Below are 19356 nucleotides of genomic sequence, written 5' to 3' on the forward strand. Positions count from 1 at the left end.
CACAACTCACTAATATATTTTAGGGTGTTTTGATATTTTCTGGAATTTTTTATTTTCTTTCATTTTTATTTATTATTTTTAATGTCTTACAACATTTACTATTATAATAATCAAGTGGGGATGTAGCTCAAATGGTAGAGCGTTCGCTTTGCATGCGAGAGGTACGGGGTTCGATACCCCGCATCTCCAAATTACTTTTATCCTCATAAGCCATCAATATATTTTAGGGTATTTTGATCTTTTTTCAGGAATTTCTTATTTTCTTCCATTTTTATTTATTATTTTTAATTTACTACAACAATTTCCATCACAATTAACAAATTGGCATTTTCCTCAAATGGTAGAATGCCCGCTCTGCATGCAAGAGGTACGGAGATCGATACCCCGTATCTCCAAATTAATTTTATCTTCACAACTCACCAATATTTTTTAAGGTGTTTTGATCTTTTCAGGAATTTCTTATTTTCTTTCATATACATTTATTATTTTAAATTTTTGTCGATTTAATTTTATTACAACAATTACCATCATAATTAACAAATGGGGACGTAACTGAAATGGTAGAGTGCTTGGTTTGCTTGCAAGAGGTACGTGGATCGATACACCGCATTTCCAAATTATTTTTATCCTCACAACTCACCAATATATTTTAGGGTGTTTTGGTCTTTTCAGGAATTTCCTATTTTCTTTCATTTTTATTTTTTATTTTTTTAGGTTTAATTTGTTATAACGATTACTATCATAGTTAAGAAATGGGGATGTATCTCAAATGGTAGAGTTCTCGCTTTGCATGTTAGAGGTACGTGGTTCGATACATGTATTTCCAAATCATTTTTGTCCTCACAACTCGCCAATATATTTTATGGTGTTTTGCTCCTTTCAGGAATTTCATTTTTTCTTACTTATTCATTTATTATTTTTAATTTCTAATTTTAATTTATTACAAAAATTACGATCATAATTAACGATTGGGGACGTAGCTCAAATAGTAGAGCTCTAGCTTTGCATGCAAGAGGTTCGAGGTTCGTTACCCCGCATCTGAAAATTATTTTTATACTCTCAACGGACCAATATATTTTAGGGTGTTTTGATCTTTTGAGGAATTTCATATTTGCTTTCATTTTTGTTTATTAATTTTAATTATAATTTTAATTTATTACAGATATCACTATCATAATTAACGAATGGGAACGTAGCTCAAATAGTAGACCGCTCGCTTTGCATGCAAGTGTTTCGATTTCGATACCCCGCATCTCAAAAGTTTTTTTTATCCTCCCAACTCACCAATATATTTAAGAGTGTTTTGATCTTTTTAACAATTTCTTATTTTCTTTGATTTTTCTTTATTATTTTTATATTTTTTAGTTTTAATTTATTATAACAATTATTATCATAATTAAGAAATGGGGAAGTAGATTAAATGGTAGAGCGATTGTTTTGCATGCGAGAGGTCTGGGTTTCAGTACACCGCATCTCCAAATTATTTTTATCCTCACAAATGAACAATATATTTTAGGGTGATTTGATATTTTCAGGAATTTCTTATTTTCTTTCATTTTTATTTATTATTTTGTATTTATCAAATTTGAATTTCTTACCACAATTACTATCTTAATTAACAAATGGGGATGTAGCTCAAATGGTAGAGCGTTTGCTTATCTTGCGAGAAGTACGAGGTTCAATACCCCGCATCTCTAAATTATTCTTACCTCACAACTCAGCAATATAATGTAGGGTGTTTTAATAATTTTTCATAAATTTCTTACTTTCTTTCATATTTTTTTATTATTTTTAATTTTTTAATTTTATTGTATTGCAACAATTACTATCATGACTAACAAATGGGTATGTAGCACAAGCGGTAGAGTGCCCTCTTTGCGTGTTAATGGTACGGGGTTCGATACCCCGCTTTTCCAAATTATTTTTATCCTCACAACTCATCAATATATTTGAGGGTGTTTTGATCTTTTCAGTAATTTTTTTTTTCTTTCATACGTATTTACTATTTTTAACTTAGTATAACAATTACTCTCATTATTAACAAATGGGGATGTAGCTCAAACGGTAGAATGCTCGCTATGCATGCGAGAGGTACAGCAACCGATACCCCGCATCTCCAAATTATTTTTATCCTCACAATTCACCAATATATGTAAAGGTGTTTTGATATTTTCTAGAATTTATTATTTTCTTTAATATTTATTTATTATTTTTAATTTTTAATTTTAATTTATTACAACAATTACTCTCATAATTAACAAACGGAGACGTAGCTCCAACGGTAGAGCGCTTACTTTGCATGCAAGAGGTACGGGGATTGATAAACCGCATCTCCAAATTTTTTTTATCATTGCAACTGACCAATATATTTATGGGTGTTTTGAGCATTTCAGGAAATTCTAATTTTCTTTCATTTTTATTTATTCATTTAAATTCTTTTCGGTTTAATTTATTATAACGATTACTATCATAGTTAACAAATGGGGATGTTGCTCAATCGGTAGAGCACTTGCTTTGCATGCAAGAGGTACGGGGATCGTTACACCGCATTTCCAAATTATTTTTATCCTCACAACTCTCTGATATATTTTAGAGTATTGAGATCTTTTTAGGAATTACTAATTTTCTTTCATATTTTTTTATTATTTTTAATTTTAAGATTAATTTATTACAACAATTGCTATCTTAATTTACAAATGGGGATGTAGCTCAAACGGTAGAGTGCTCGCTTAGCATGCGAGAGGTACGGGGTTCGATACCCCGCATCTCCAACTTATTTTTATCCTCACAACTCACTAATATATTTTAGGGTGTTTTGATATTTTCTGGAATTTTTTATTTTCTTTCATTTTTATTTATTATTTTTAATGTCTTACAACATTTACTATTATAATAATCAAGTGGGGATGTAGCTCAAATGGTAGAGCGTTCGCTTTGCATGCGAGAGGTACGGGGTTCGATACCCCGCATCTCCAAATTACTTTTATCCTCATAAGCCATCAATATATTTTAGGGTATTTTGATCTTTTTTCAGGAATTTCTTATTTTCTTCCATTTTTATTTATTATTTTTAATTTACTACAACAATTTCCATCACAATTAACAAATTGGCATTTTCCTCAAATGGTAGAATGCCCGCTCTGCATGCAAGAGGTACGGAGATCGATACCCCGTATCTCCAAATTAATTTTATCTTCACAACTCACCAATATTTTTTAAGGTGTTTTGATCTTTTCAGGAATTTCTTATTTTCTTTCATATACATTTATTATTTTAAATTTTTGTCGATTTAATTTTATTACAACAATTACCATCATAATTAACAAATGGGGACGTAACTGAAATGGTAGAGTGCTTGGTTTGCTTGCAAGAGGTACGTGGATCGATACACCGCATTTCCAAATTATTTTTATCCTCACAACTCACCAATATATTTTAGGGTGTTTTGGTCTTTTCAGGAATTTCCTATTTTCTTTCATTTTTATTTTTTATTTTTTTAGGTTTAATTTGTTATAACGATTACTATCATAGTTAAGAAATGGGGATGTATCTCAAATGGTAGAGTTCTCGCTTTGCATGTTAGAGGTACGTGGTTCGATACATGTATTTCCAAATCATTTTTGTCCTCACAACTCGCCAATATATTTTATGGTGTTTTGCTCCTTTCAGGAATTTCATTTTTTCTTACTTATTCATTTATTATTTTTAATTTCTAATTTTAATTTATTACAAAAATTACGATCATAATTAACGATTGGGGACGTAGCTCAAATAGTAGAGCTCTAGCTTTGCATGCAAGAGGTTCGAGGTTCGTTACCCCGCATCTGAAAATTATTTTTATACTCTCAACGGACCAATATATTTTAGGGTGTTTTGATCTTTTGAGGAATTTCATATTTGCTTTCATTTTTGTTTATTAATTTTAATTATAATTTTAATTTATTACAGATATCACTATCATAATTAACGAATGGGGACGTAGCTCAAATAGTAGACCGCTCGCTTTGCATGCAAGTGTTTCGATTTCGATACCCCGCATCTCAAAAGTTTTTTTTATCCTCCCAACTCACCAATATATTTAAGAGTGTTTTGATCTTTTTAACAATTTCTTATTTTCTTTGATTTTTCTTTATTATTTTTATATTTTTTAGTTTTAATTTATTATAACAATTATTATCATAATTAAGAAATGGGGAAGTAGATTAAATGGTAGAGCGATTGTTTTGCATGCGAGAGGTCTGGGTTTCAGTACACCGCATCTCCAAATTATTTTTATCCTCACAAATGAACAATATATTTTAGGGTGATTTGATATTTTCAGGAATTTCTTATTTTCTTTCATTTTTATTTATTATTTTGTATTTATCAAATTTGAATTTCTTACCACAATTACTATCTTAATTAACAAATGGGGATGTAGCTCAAATGGTAGAGCGTTTGCTTATCCTGCGAGAAGTACGAGGTTCAATACCCCGCATCTCTAAATTATTCTTACCTCACAACTCAGCAATATAATGTAGGGTGTTTTAATAATTTTTCATAAATTTCTTACTTTCTTTCATATTTTTTTATTATTTTTAATTTTTTAATTTTATTGTATTGCAACAATTACTATCATGACTAACAAATGGGTATGTAGCACAAGCGGTAGAGTGCCCTCTTTGCGTGTTAATGGTACGGGGTTCGATACCCCGCTTTTCCAAATTATTTTTATCCTCACAACTCATCAATATATTTGAGGGTGTTTTGATCTTTTCAGTAATTTCTTTTTTTCTTTCATACGTATTTACTATTTTTAACTTAGTATAACAATTACTCTCATTATTAACAAATGGGGATGTAGCTCAAACGGTAGAATGCTCGCTATGCATGCGAGAGGTACAGCAACCGATACCCCGCATCTCCAAATTATTTTTATCCTCACAATTCACCAATATATGTTAAGGTGTTTTGATATTTTCTAGAATTTATTATTTTCTTAATATTTATTTATTATTTTTAATTTTTAATTTTAATTTATTACAACAATTACTCTCATTATTAACAAACGGAGACGTAGCTCCAACGGTAGAGCGCTTGCTTTGCATGCAAGAGGTACGGGGATTGATAAACCGCATCTCCAAATTTTTTTTATCATTGCAACTGACCAATATATTTAAGGGTGTTTTGATCATTTCAGGAAATTCTAATTTTCTTTCATTTTTATTTATTCATTTAAATTCTTTTCGGTTTAATTTATTATAACGATTACTATCATAGTTAACAAATGGGGATGTTGCTCAATCGGTAGAGCACTTGCTTTGCATGCAAGAGGTACGGGGATCGTTACACCGCATTTCCAAATTATTTTTATCCTCACAACTCACCGATATATTTTAGAGTATTGAGATCTTTTTAGGAATTTCTAACTTTCTTTCATATTTTTTTATTATTTTTAATTTTAAGATTAATTTATTACAACAATTGCTATCTTAATTTACAAATGGGGATGTAGCTCAAACGGTAGAGTGCTCGCTTAGCATGCGAGAGGTACGGGGTTTGATACCTTGCATCTCCAACTTATTTTTATCCTCACAACTCACTAATATTTTTTAGGGTGTTTTGATATTTTCTGGAATTTTTTATTTTCTTTCATTTTTATTTATTATTTTTAATGTCTTACAACATTTACTATTATAATAATCAAATGGGGATGTAGCTATAATGGTAGAGCGCTCGCTTTGCATGCAAGAGGTACGGGGTTCGATACCCCGCATCTCCAAATTACTTTTATCCTCATAAGCCATCAATATATTTTAGGGTATTTTGATATTTTTTCAAGAATTTCTTATTTTCTTCCATATTTATTTATTATTTTTAATTTACTACAACAATTTCCATCACAATTAACAAATGGACATTTTGCTCAAATGGTAGAATGCCCGCTCTGCATGCAAGAGGTACGGGGATCGATACCCCGTATCTCCAAATTATTTTTATCTTCACAACTCACCAATATTTTTTAAGGTGTTTTGATCTTTTCAGGAATTTCTTATTTTCTTTCATACACATTTATTATTTTAAATTTTTGTCGGTTTAATTTATTACAACAATTACCATCATAATTGTCAAATGGGGACGTAACTGAAATGGTAGGGTGCTTGCTTTTCCTGCAAGAGGTACGGGGATCGATACACCGCATTTCCAAATTATTTTTATCCTCACAACTCACCAATATATTTTAGGGTGTTTTGGTCTTTTCAGGAATTTCCTATTTTCTTTCATTTTTATTTTTTATTTTTAATTTTTTTAGGTTTAATTTCTTATAACGATTACTATCATAGTTAAGAAATGGGGATGTATCTCAAATGGTAGAGTTCTCACTTTGCATGTTAGAGGTACATGGTTCGATACATGCATTTCCAAATCATTTTTGTCCTCACAACTCGCCAATATATTTTATGATGTTTTGATCTTTTCAGGAATTTCTTATTTTCTTACTTATTCATTTATTATTTTTAATTTCTAATTTTAATTTATTACAAAAATTACTATCATAATTAACGATTGGGGACGTAGCTCAAATACTAGAGCTCTAGCTTTGCATGCAAGAGGTTCGAGGTTCGTTACCCCGCATCTGAAAATTATTTTTATACTCTCAACTGACCAATATATTTTAGGGTGTTTTAGAGGAATTTTCTTATTTGCTTTCATTTTTACTTATTATTTTTAATTTTAATTTTAATTTATAACTAATATCACTATCATAATTAACGAATGGGGACGTAGCTCATATAGTAGACCGCTCGCTTTGCATGCGAGAGTTTCAATCTGCGATACCCCGCATCTCAAAGTTTTTTTTATCCTCCCAACTCACCAATATATTTAAGAGTGTTTTGATCTTTTTAAGAATTTCTTATTTTCTTTGATTTTTCTTTATTAATGTTATTTTTTTTTTAGTTTTAATTTATTATAACAATTACTATCATAATTAACAAATGGGGAAGTAGATTAAATGGTAGAGCGCTTGTTTTGCATGCGAGAGGTGTGGGTTTCAGTACACCGCATCTCCAAATTATTTTTATCCTCATAAATGAACAATATATTTTAGGGTGATTTGATATTTTCAGGAATTTCTTATTTTCTTTCATTTTTATTTATTATTTTGTATTTATCAAATTTGAATTTATTACAACAATTACTATCTTAATTAACAAATGGGGGTGTAGCTCAAATGGTAGAACGCTTGCTTAGCTTGCGAGAAGTATGTGGTTCAATACCCCACATCTCTATATTATTCTTACCTCTCAACTCACCAATATAATGTAGGGTGTTTTAATAATTTTTCATAAATTCCTTATTATCTTTCATATTTAGTTATTATTTTTAATTTTTTAATTTTATTGTATTGCAACAATTACTATCATGACTAACAAATGGGTATGTAGCACAAACGGTAGAGTGCCCTCTTTGCGTGTTAATGATACGAGGTTCGATACTCCGCATTTCCAAATTATTTTTATCCTCACAACTCATCAATATATTTGAGGGTGTTTTGATCTTTTCAGTAATTTCTTATTTTCTTTCATACGTATTTACTATTTTTAATTTATTATAACAATTACTCTCATTATTAACAAATGGGGATGTAGCTCAAACGGTAGATTGCTCGCTATGCATGCGAGAGGTACAGTGACCGATACCCCGCATCTCCAAATTATTTTTATCTTCACAATTCACCAATATATGTTAAGGTGTTTTGATTTTTTCTGGAATTTCTTATTTTCTTTAATATTTATTTATTATTTTTAATTTTTAATTTTAATTTATTACAACAATTACTATCATAATTAACAAACGGGGACGTAGCTCAAACAGTAGAGCGCTTGCTTTGCATGCAATAGGTACGGGGATGGATAAACTGCATCTCCAAATTTTTTTTATCATCACAACTGACCAATATATTTAAGGGTGTTTTGATCATTTCAGGAAATTCTAATTTTCTTTCATTTTTATTAATTATTTTAATTTTTTTTGGTTTAATTTATTATAACGATTACTCTCATTATTAACAAATGGGGATGTTGCTCAAACGGTAGAGCACTTGCTTTGCATGCAAGAGGTACGGGGATTGTTACACCGCATTTCCAAATTATTTTTGTCCTCACAACTCACCAATATATTTTAGAGTGTTTTGATCTTTTCAGGAATTTCAATTTTTTTTCATATTTATTTATTATTTTTAATTTTTAAGATTAATTTATTACAACAATTGCTATCTTAATTAACAAATGGGGATGTAGCTCAAACAATAGAGTGCTCGCTTAGCATGCGAGAGGTAAGGGGTTCGATACCCCGCATCTCCAAATTACTTTTATCCTCATAAGCCATCAATATATTTTAGGGTATTTTGATCTTTTTTCAAGAATTTCTTATTTTCTTCCATATTTATTTATTATTTTTAATTTACTACAACAATTTCCATCACAATTAACAAATGGGCATTTTGCTCAAATGGTAGAATGCCCGCTCTACATGCAAGAGGTACGGGGCGTATCTCCAAATTATTTTTATCTTCACAACTCACCAATATTTTTTAAAGTGTTTTGATCTTTTCAGGAATTTCTTATTTTCTTTAATACACATTTATTATTTTAAATTTTTGTCGGTTTAATTTATTGCAACAATTACCATCATAATTATCAAATGGGGACGTAACTCAAATGGTAGGGTGCTTGCTTTGCTTGCAAGAGGTTCATTTTTATTTTTTATTTTTAATTTTTTAAGGTTTAATTTGTTATAACGATTACTATCATAGTTAAGAAATGGGTTTGTATCTCAAATGGTAGAGTTCTTACTTTGCATGTTATAGGTATGTGGTTCGATACATGCATTTCCAAATCATTTTTGTCCTCACAACTCCCCAATATATTTTATGGCGTTTTCCTCTTTTCAGGAATTTCTTATTTTCTTACTTATTCAATTATTATTTTTAATTTCTAATTTTAATTTATTACAAAAATTATGATCATAATTAACGATTGGGGACGTAGCTCAAATAGTAGAGCTCTAGCTTTGCTTGCAAGAGGTTCGAGGTTCGTTACCCCACATCTGAAAATTATTTTTATACTCTCAACTGACCAATATATTTAACGGTGTTTTAATCTTTTGATGAATTTCTTATTTGCTTTAATTTTTATTTATTAATTTTAATTTATTACAAATATCTCTATCATAATTAACGAATGGGGACGTAGCTCATATAGTAGACCACTCGCTTTGCATGCGAGAGTTTCGATCTTCGATACCCCGCATCTCAAAGTTTTTTTTTATCCTCCCAACTCACCAATATATTTAAGAGTGTTTTGATCTTTTTACGAATTTCTTATTTTCTTTGATTTTTCTTTATTATTTATATATTTTTTAGTTTTAATTTATTATAACAATTACTGTCATAATTAACAAATGGGGAAGTTGATTAAATGGTAGAGATCTTGTTTTGCATGCGAGAGGTCTGGGTTTCAGTACACTGCATCTCCAAATTATTCTTATCCTCACAAATGAACAATATATTTTAGGGTGATTTGATATTTTCAGGAATTTCTTATTTTCTTTCATTTTTATTTATTATTTTTTATTTATCAAATTTGAATTTATTACAACAATTACTATCTTAATTAACAAATGGGGATGTAGCTCAAATGGTAGAGCGCTTGCTTAGCTTGCAAGAAGTACGAGTTTCAATACCCCGCATCTCTAAATAATTCTTACCTCACAACTCAGCAATATAATGTAGGGTGTTTTAATAATTTTTCATAAATTTCTTATTTTATTTCATATTTTTTTATTATTTTTAATTTTTTTATTTTATTGTATTGCAACAATTACTATCATGACTAACAAATGGGTATGTAGCACAAACGGTAGAGTGCCCTCTTTGCGTGTTAATGGTACGGGGTTCGATACCCCACATTTCCAAATTATTTTTATACTCACAACTCATCAATATATTTGAGGGTGTTTTGATCTTTTCAGTAATTTCTTATTTTCTTTCATACGTATTTACTATTTTTAAATTATTATAACAATTACTGTCATTATTAACAAATGGGGATGTAGCTCAAACGGAAGAATGCTCGCTATGCATGCGAGAGGTACAACAACCGATACCCCGCATCTGCAAATTATTTTTATCTTCACAATTCACCAATATATGTTAAGGTGTTTTGATATTTTCTAGAATTTCTTATTTTCTTTAATATTTATTTATTATTTTTAATTTTTAATTTTAATTTATTACAACAGTTACTATCATAATTAACAAACGGAGACGTAGCACCAACGGTAGAGCGCTTGCTTTGCATGCAAGAGGTATGGGGATGGATAAACCGCATCTCCAAATTTTTTTATCATCACAACTGACCAATATATTTAAGGGTTATTTGATCATTTCAGGAAATTCTAATTTTCTTTCATTTTTATTTATTAATTTAAATTCTTTTCGGTTTAATTTATTATAACGATTAGTATCATAATAACAAATGGGGATGTTGCTCAAATGGTAGACCACTTGCTTTACATGCAAGAGGTACGGGGATCGTTACACCGCATTTCCAAATTATTTTTGTCCTCACAACTCACCAATATATTTTAGAGTGTTTAGATCTTTTTAGGAATTTCTAATTTTCTTTCATATTTATTTATTATTTTTAATTTTTAAGATTAATTTATTACAACAATTGCTATCTTAATTAACAAATGGGGATGTAGCTCAAACGGTAGAGTGCTCGCTTAGCATGCGAGAGGTACGGGGTTCGATACCCCGCATCTCCAACTTATTTTTATCCTCACAACCCACTAATATATTTTAGGGTGTTTTGATATTTTCTGGAATTTTTTATTTTCTTTCATTTTTATTTATTATTTTTAATGTCTTACAACATTTACTATTATAATAATCAATTGGGGATGTAGCTCAAATGGTAGAGCGCTCGCTTTGCATGCGAGAGGTACGGGGTTCGATACCCCGCATCTCCAAATTACTTTTATCCTCATAAGCCATCAATATATTTTAGGGTATTTTGGTCTTTTTTCAAGAATTTCTTATTTTCTTCCATATTTTTTTATTATTTTTAATTTACTACAACAATTTCCATCACAATTAACAAATGGACATTTTGCTCAAATGGTAGAATGCCCGCTCTGCATGCAAGAGGTACGGGGATCGATACCCCGTATCTCCAAATTATTTTTATTTTCACAACTCACCAAGATTTTTTAAGGTGTTTTGATCTTTTCAGGAATTTCTTATTTTCTTTCATACACATTTATTATTTTAAATTTTTGTCGGTTTAATTTATTACAACAATTACCATCATGTTCGTCAAATGGGGACGTAACTGAAATGGTAGGGTGCTTGCTTTGCTTGCAAGAGGTACGGGGATCGATACACCGCATTTCCAAATTATTTTTATCCTCACAACTCACCAATATATTTTAGGGTGTTTTGGTCTTTTCAGGAATTTCCTATTTTCTTTCATTTTTATTTTTTATTTTTAACTTTTTTAGGTTTAATTTCTTATAACGATTACTATCATAGTTAAGAAATGGGGATGTATCTCAAATGGTAGAGTTCTCGCTTTGCATGTTAGAGGTACATGGTTCGATACATGCATTTCCAAATCATTTTTGTCCTCACAACTCGCCAATATATTTTATTGTGTTTTGATCTTTTCAGGAATTTCTTATTTTCTTACTTATTCATTTATTATATTTAATTTCTAATTTTAATTTATTACAAAAATTACTATCATAATTAACGATTGGGGACGTAGCTCAAATACTAGAGCTCTAGCTTTGCATGCAAGAGGTTCGAGGTTCGTTACCCCGCATCTGAAAATTATTTTTATACTCTCAACTGACCAATATATTTTAGGGTGTTTTGGAGGAATTTCTTATTTGCTTTCATTTTTACTTATTAATTTTAATTTTAATTTTAATTTATAACTAATATAACTATCATAATTAACGAATGGGGACGTAGCTCGTATAGTAGACCGCTCGCTTTGCATGCGAGAGTTTCAATCTTCGATACCCCGCATCTCAAAGTTTTTTTTATCCTCCCAACTCACCAATATATTTAAGAGTGTTTTGATCTTTTTAAGAATTTCTTATTTTCTTTGATTTTTCTTTATTATTGTTATTTTTTTTAGTTTTAATTTATTATAACAATTACTATCATAATTAACAAATGGGGAAGTAGATTAAATGGTAGAGCGCTTGTTTTGCATGCGAGAGGTATGGGTTTCAGTACACCGCATCTCCAAATTATTTTTATCCTCACAAATGAACAATATATTTTAGGGTGATTTGATATTTTCAGGAATTTCTTATTTTCTTTCATTTTTTTTTATAATTTTGAATTTATCAAATTTGAATTTTTACAACAATTACTATCTTAATTAACAAATGGGGATGTAACTCAAATGGTAGAGTGCTTGCTTGGCTTGCGAGAAGTACGAGGTTCAATACCCCGCATCTCTAAATTATTCTTACCTCACAACTCAGCAATATAATGTAGGGTGTTTTAATAATTTTTCATAAATTCCTTATTTTCTTTCATATTTATTTATTATTTTTAAATTTTTATTTTTATTGTATTGCAACAATTATTATCATGACTAACAAATGGGTATGTAGCACAAACGGTAGAGTGCCCTCTTCGCGTGTTAATGGTACGGGGTTCGATACCCCGCATTTCCAAATTATTTTTGTCCTCACAACTCATCAATATATTTGAGGGTGTTTTGATCTTTTCAGTAATTTCTTATTTTCTTTCATACGTATTTACTACTTTAAACTTATTATAACAATTACTCTCATTATTAACAAATGGGGATGTAGCTCAAACGGTAGAATGCTCGCTATGCATGCGAGAGGTACAGTGACCGATACTCCGCATCTCCAAATTATTTTTATCTTCACAATTCACCAATATATGTTAAGGTGTTTTGATATTTTCTAGAATTTCTTATTTTCTTTAATATTTATTTATTATTTTTAATTTTTAATTTTAATTTATTACAACAATTACTATAATAATTTACAAACGGGGACGTAGCTCCAACGGTAGAGCGCTTGGTTTGCATGCAAGAGGTACGGGAATGGATAAACCGCATATCCAATTTTTTTTTATCATTACAACTGACCAATATATTTAAGGGTGTTTTGATCATTTCAGGAAATTCTAATTTTCTTTCATTTTTATTAATTATTTTAATTTTTTTTGGTTTAATTTATTATAACGATTACTCTCATAATTAACAAATGGGGATGTTGCTCAAACGGTAGAGCACTTGCTTTGCATGCAAGAAGTACGGGGATCGTTACACCGCATTTCCAAATTATTTTTGTCCTCACAACTCACCAATATATTTTAGAGTGTTTAGATCTTTTTAGGAATTTCAATTTTTTTTCATATTTATTTATTATTTTTAATTTTTAAGATTAATTTATTACAACAATTGCTATCTTAATTAACAAATGCGGATGTAGCTCAAACGATAGAGTTCTCGATTAGCATGCGAGAGGTACGGGGTTCGATACCCCGCATCTCCAACTTATTTTTATCCTCACAACTCACTAATATATTTTAGGGTGTTTTGATATTTTCTGGAATTTTTTTTTCTTTCTTTTTTATTTATTATTTTTAATGTCTTACAACATTTACTATTATAATAATCAAATGGGGATGTAGCTCAAAAGGTAGAGCGCTCGCTTTGCATGCGAGAGGTACGGGGTTCGATACCCCGCATCTCCAAATTACTTTTATCCTCATAAGCCATCAATATATTTTACGGTATTTTGATCTTTTTTCAAGAATTTCTTATTTTCTTCCATATTTATTTATTATTTTTAATTTACTACAACAATTTCCATCAGAATTAACAAATGGGCATTTTGCTCAAATGGTAGAATGCCCGCTCTGCATGCAAGAGGTACGGGGATCGATACCCCGTATCTCCAAATTACTTTTATCTTCACAACTCACCAATATTTTTTAAGGTGTTTTGATCTTTTCAGGAATTTCTTATTTTCTTTCATACACATTTATTATATTCAATTTTTGTCGGTTTAATTTATTACAACAATTACCATCATAATTATCAAATGGGGACGTAACTGAAATGGTAGGGTGCTTGCTTTGCTTGCAAGAGGTACGGGGATCGATACACCGCATTTCCAAATTATTTTTATCCTCACAACTCACCATTATATTTTAGGGTGTTTCGGTCTTTTCAGGAATTTCCTATTTTCTTTCATTTTTATTTTTTATTTTTAATTTTTTTAGGTTTAATTTGTTATAACGATTACTATCATAGTTAAGAACTAGGGATGTATCTCAAATGGTAGAGTTCTCGCTTTGCATGTTAGAGGTACGTGGTTCGATACATGTATTTCCAAATCATTTTTGTCCTCACAACTCGCCAATATATTTTATGGTGTTTTGCTCCTTTCAGGAATTTCATTTTTTCTTACTTATTCATTTATTTTTTTTAATTTCTAATTTTAATTTATTACAAAAATTACGATCATAATTAACGATTGGGGACGTAGCTCAAATAGTAGAGCTCTAGCTTCGCATGCAAGAGGTTCGAGGTTCGTTACCCCGCATTGAAAATTATTTTTATACTCTCAACTGACCAATATATTTTAGGGTGTTTTGATATTTTGAGGAATTTCTTATTTGCTTTCATTTTTATTTTAATTTTAATTTATTTCAAATATCTCTATCATAATTAACGAATGGGGGCGTAGCTCATATAGTAGACCGCTCGGTTTGCATGCGAGAGTTTCAATCTTTGATTCCCCGCATCTCAAAGTTTTTTTTATCCTCCCAACTCACCAATATATTTAAGAGTGTTTTAATCTTTTTAAGAATTTCTTATTTTCTTTGATTTTTCTTTATTATTTTTATATTTTTTAGTTTTAAATTATTATAACAATTACTATCATAATTAACAAATGGGGAAGTAGGTTAAATGGTAGAGCGCTTGTTTTGCATGCGAGAGGTCTGGGTTTCAGTACACCACATCTCCAAATTATTTTTATCGTCACAAATGAACAATATATTTTAGGGTGATTTGATATTTTCAGGAATTTCTTACTTTCTTTCATTTTTATTTATTATTTTGTATTTATCAAATTTGAATTTATTACAACAATTACTATCATAATTAACAAATGGGGATGTAGCTCAAATGGTAGAGCGCTTGCTTAGTTTGCGAGAAGTACAAGGTTCAATACCCCACATCTCTAAATTATTCTTACCTCACAACACAGCAATATAATGTAGGGTGTTTTAATAATTTTTCATAAATTTCTTATTTTCTTTCATATTTAATTTTAATTTTAATTTTTTAATTATATTGTATTGCAACAATTACTATCATGACTAACAAATGGGTATGTAGCACAAACGGTAGAGTGCCCTCTTTGCGTGTTACTGGTACGAGGTTCGATACCCTGCATTTCCAAATTATTTTTATCCTCACAACTCATCAATATATTTGAGGGTGTTTTGATCTTTTCAGTAATTTCTTATTTTCTTCACACGTATTTACTATTTCTAACTTATTATAAGAATTACTCTCATTATTAACAAATGGGGATGAAGCTCAAACGGTAGAATGCTCGCTATGCATGCGAGAGAAACAATGACCGATACCCCGCATCTCCAAATTATTTTTATCTTCACAATTCGCCAATATATGTTAAGGTGTTTTGATCTTTTTTGGAATTTCTTATTTTCTCTAATATTTATTTATTATATTTAATTTTTAATTTTAATTTATTACAACAATTACTACCATAATTAACAAACGGGGACGTAGCTCAAACGGTAGAGCGCTTGCTTTGCATGCAAGAGGTACGGGGATGGATAAACCGCATCTCCAATTTTTTTTTATCATCACAACTGACCAATATATTTAAGGGTGTTTTGATCATTTCAGGAAATTCTAATTTTCTTTCATAATTAACAAATGGGGATGTTGCTCAAACGGTAGAGCACTTGCTTTGCATGCAAGAGGTACGGGGATCGTTACACCGCATTTCCAAATTACTTTTATCCTCACAACTCACCAATATATTTTAGAGTGTTTAGATCTTTTTAGGAATTTCTAATTTTCTTTCATTTTTATTTATTATTTTTAATTTTTAAGATTAATTTATTACAACAATTGCTATCTTAATTAACAAATGGGGATGTAGCTCAAACGGTAGAGTGCTCGCTTAGCATGCGAGAGGTACGGGGTTCGATACCCCACATCTCCAACTTATTTTTATCCTCACAACTCACTAATATATTTTAGGGTGTTTTGATATTTTCTGGAATTTTTTATTTTCATTCATTTTTATTTATTATTTTTAATGTCTTACAACATTTACTATTATAATAATCAAATGGGGATGTAGCTCAAATGGTAGAGCGCTCGCTTTGCATGCGCGAGGTATGGGGTTTGATACCCCGCATCTCCAAATTACTTTTATCCTCATAAGCCATCAATATATTTTAGGGTATTTTGATCTTTTTTCAAGAATTTCTTATTTTCTTCCACATTTATTTATTATTTATAATTTACTACAACAATTTCCGTCACAATTAACAAATGGGCATTTTGCTCAAATGGTAGAATGCCCGCTCTACATGCAAGAGGTACGGGGATCGATACCCCGTATCTCCAATTTATTTTTATCTTCACAACTCACCAATATTTTTTAAGGTGTTTTGATCTTTTCAGGAATTTCTTATTTTCTTTCATACACATTTATTATTTTAAATTTTTGTCCGTTAAATTTATTACAACAATTACCATCATAATTGTCAAATGGGGACGTAACTGAAATGGTAGGGTGCTTGCTTTTCCTGCAAGAGGTACGGGGATCGATACACCACATTTCCAAATTATTTTTATCCTCACAACTCACCAATATATTTTTGGGTGTTTTGGTCTTTTCAGGAATTTCCTATTTTCTTTCATTTTTATTTTTTATTTTTTATTTTTTTAGGTTTAGTTTGTTATAACGATTACTATCATAGTTAAGAAATGGGGATGTTTATCAAATGGTAGAGTTCTCGCTTTGCAAGTTACAGGTTCATGGTTCGATACATGCATTTCCTAATCATTTTTGTCCTCACAACTCGCCAATATATTTTATGGTGTTTCGATCTTTTCAGGAATTTCTTATTTTCTTACTTATTCATTTATTATTTTTATTTCTAATTTTAATTTATTACAAAAATTACTATCATAATTAACGATTGGGGACATAACTCAAATAGTAGAGCTCTAGCTTTGCATGCAAGAGGTTCGAGGTTCGTTACCCCGCATCTGAAAATTATTTTTATACTCTCAACGGACCAATATATTTTAGGGTGTTTTGATCTTTTGAGGAATTTCATATTTGCTTTCATTTTTATTTATTAATTTTAATTATAATTTTAATTTATTACAAATATCACTATCATAATTAACGAATGGGGACGTAGCTCAAATAGTAGACCGCTCGCTTTGCATGCAAGAGTTTCGATTTCGATACCCCGCATCTCAAAGTTTTTTTTATCCTCCCAACTCACTAATATATTTAAGAGTGTTTTGATCTTTTTAAGAATTTCTTATTTTCTTTGATTTTTCTTTATTATTTTTATATTTTTTAGTTTTAATTTATTATAACAATTATTATCATAATTAACAAATGGTGAAGTAGATTAAATGGTAGAGCGATTGTTTTGCATGCGAGAGGTCTGGGTTTCAGTACACCGCATCTCCAAATTATTTTTATCCTCACAAATGAACAATATATTTTAGGGTGATTTGATATTTTCAGGAATTTCTTATTTTCTTTCATTTTTATTTATTATTTTGTATTTATCAAATTTGAATTTCTTACCACAATTACTATCTTAATTAACAAATGGGGATGTAGCTCAAATGGTAGAGCGCTTGCTTAGCTTGCGAGGAGTACGAGGTTCAATACCCCGCATCTCTAAATTATTCTTACCTCACAACTCAGCAATATAATGTAGGGTGTTTTAATAATTTTTCATAAATTTCTTATTTTCTTTCATATTTTTTTATTATTTTTAATTTTTTAATTTTATTGTATTGCAACAATTACTATCATGACTAACAAATGGGTATGTAGCACAAACGGTAGAGTGCCCTCTTTGCGTGTTAATGGTACGGGGTTCGATACCCCACATTTCCAAATTATTTTTATCCTCACAACTCATCAATATATTTGAGGGTGTTTTGATCTTTTCAGTAATTTCTTTTTTTCTTTCATACGTATTTACTATTTTTAACTTATTATAACAATTACTCTCGTTATTAACAAATGGGGATGTAGCTGAAACGGTAGAATGCTCGTTATGCATGCGAGAGGTACAGCAACCGATACCCCGCATCTCCAAATTTTTTTTATCCTCACAATTCACCAATATATGTTAAGGTGTTTTGATATTTTCTAGAATTTATTATTTTCTTTAATATTTACAACAATTACTCTCATAATTAACAAACAGAGACGTAGCTCCAACGGTAGAGCGCTTGCTTTGCATGCAAGAGGTATGGGGATTGATAAACCGCATCTCCAAAGTTTTTTTATCATCACAACTGACCCATATATTTAAGGGTGTTTTGATCATTTCAGGAAATTCTAATTTTCTTTCATTTTTATTTATTCATTTAAATTCTTTTCGGTTTAATTTATTATAACGATTACTATCATAGTTAACAAATGGGGATGTTGCTCAAACGGTAGAGCACTTGCTTTGCATGCAAGAGGTACGGGGATCGTTACACCGCATTTCCAAATTATTTTTATCCTCACAACTCTCCGATATATTTTAGAGTATTGAGATCTTTTTAGGAATTTCTAATTTTCTTTCATATTTTTTTATTATTTTTAATTTTAAGATTAATTTATTACAACAATTGCTATCTTAATTAACAAATGGGGATGTAGCTCAAACGGTAGAGTGCTCGCTTAGCATGCGAGAGGTACGGGGTTCGATACCCCGCATCTCCAACTTATTTTTATCCTCACAACTCACTAATATATTTTAGGGTGTTTTGATATTTTCTGGAATTTTTTATTTTCATTCATTTTTATTTATTATTTTTAATGTCTTACAACATTTACTATTATAATAATCAAATGGGGATGTAGCTCAAATGGTAGAGCGCTCGCTTTGCATGCGAGAGGTACGGGGTTCGATACCCCGCATCTCCAAATTACTTTTATCCTCATAAGCCATCAATATATTTTAGTGTATTTTGATCTTTTTTCAGGAATTTCTTATTTTCTTCCATT

General features: G+C 30.1%; 9 non-coding genes across 9 annotated transcripts; all 9 read left to right on the top strand.

The window, feature by feature from the left end:
* Positions 1–116: 116 nt before the first annotated feature.
* Positions 117–189, top strand: TRNAA-UGC (transfer RNA alanine (anticodon UGC)). Its single transcript has one exon. It is a non-coding gene; the product is annotated as a tRNA-Ala (tRNA).
* A 2509-nt stretch (positions 190–2698) lies between these two features.
* On the top strand, positions 2699–2771 carry TRNAA-AGC (transfer RNA alanine (anticodon AGC)). The gene has a single exon. It is a non-coding gene; the product is annotated as a tRNA-Ala (tRNA).
* Positions 2772–2902: 131 nt separating this feature from the next.
* TRNAA-UGC (transfer RNA alanine (anticodon UGC)) lies at positions 2903–2975 on the top strand. The gene has a single exon. It is a non-coding gene; the product is annotated as a tRNA-Ala (tRNA).
* A 7764-nt stretch (positions 2976–10739) lies between these two features.
* TRNAA-AGC (transfer RNA alanine (anticodon AGC)) lies at positions 10740–10812 on the top strand. The gene has a single exon. It is a non-coding gene; the product is annotated as a tRNA-Ala (tRNA).
* Positions 10813–10943: 131 nt separating this feature from the next.
* Positions 10944–11016, top strand: TRNAA-UGC (transfer RNA alanine (anticodon UGC)). The gene has a single exon. It is a non-coding gene; the product is annotated as a tRNA-Ala (tRNA).
* A 2709-nt stretch (positions 11017–13725) lies between these two features.
* On the top strand, positions 13726–13798 carry TRNAA-UGC (transfer RNA alanine (anticodon UGC)). The gene has a single exon. It is a non-coding gene; the product is annotated as a tRNA-Ala (tRNA).
* Positions 13799–16241: 2443 nt separating this feature from the next.
* On the top strand, positions 16242–16314 carry TRNAA-AGC (transfer RNA alanine (anticodon AGC)). Its single transcript has one exon. It is a non-coding gene; the product is annotated as a tRNA-Ala (tRNA).
* A 2684-nt stretch (positions 16315–18998) lies between these two features.
* TRNAA-AGC (transfer RNA alanine (anticodon AGC)) lies at positions 18999–19071 on the top strand. The gene has a single exon. It is a non-coding gene; the product is annotated as a tRNA-Ala (tRNA).
* Positions 19072–19202: 131 nt separating this feature from the next.
* On the top strand, positions 19203–19275 carry TRNAA-UGC (transfer RNA alanine (anticodon UGC)). Its single transcript has one exon. It is a non-coding gene; the product is annotated as a tRNA-Ala (tRNA).
* The last annotated feature ends 81 nt before the right edge of the window (positions 19276–19356 follow it).

The sequence above is a fragment of the Nelumbo nucifera genome, chromosome 2 (genome assembly GCF_055504915.1).
Source record: "Nelumbo nucifera cultivar China Antique chromosome 2, China Antique-T2T, whole genome shotgun sequence".
Classification (NCBI taxonomy): domain Eukaryota; kingdom Viridiplantae; phylum Streptophyta; class Magnoliopsida; order Proteales; family Nelumbonaceae; genus Nelumbo; species Nelumbo nucifera.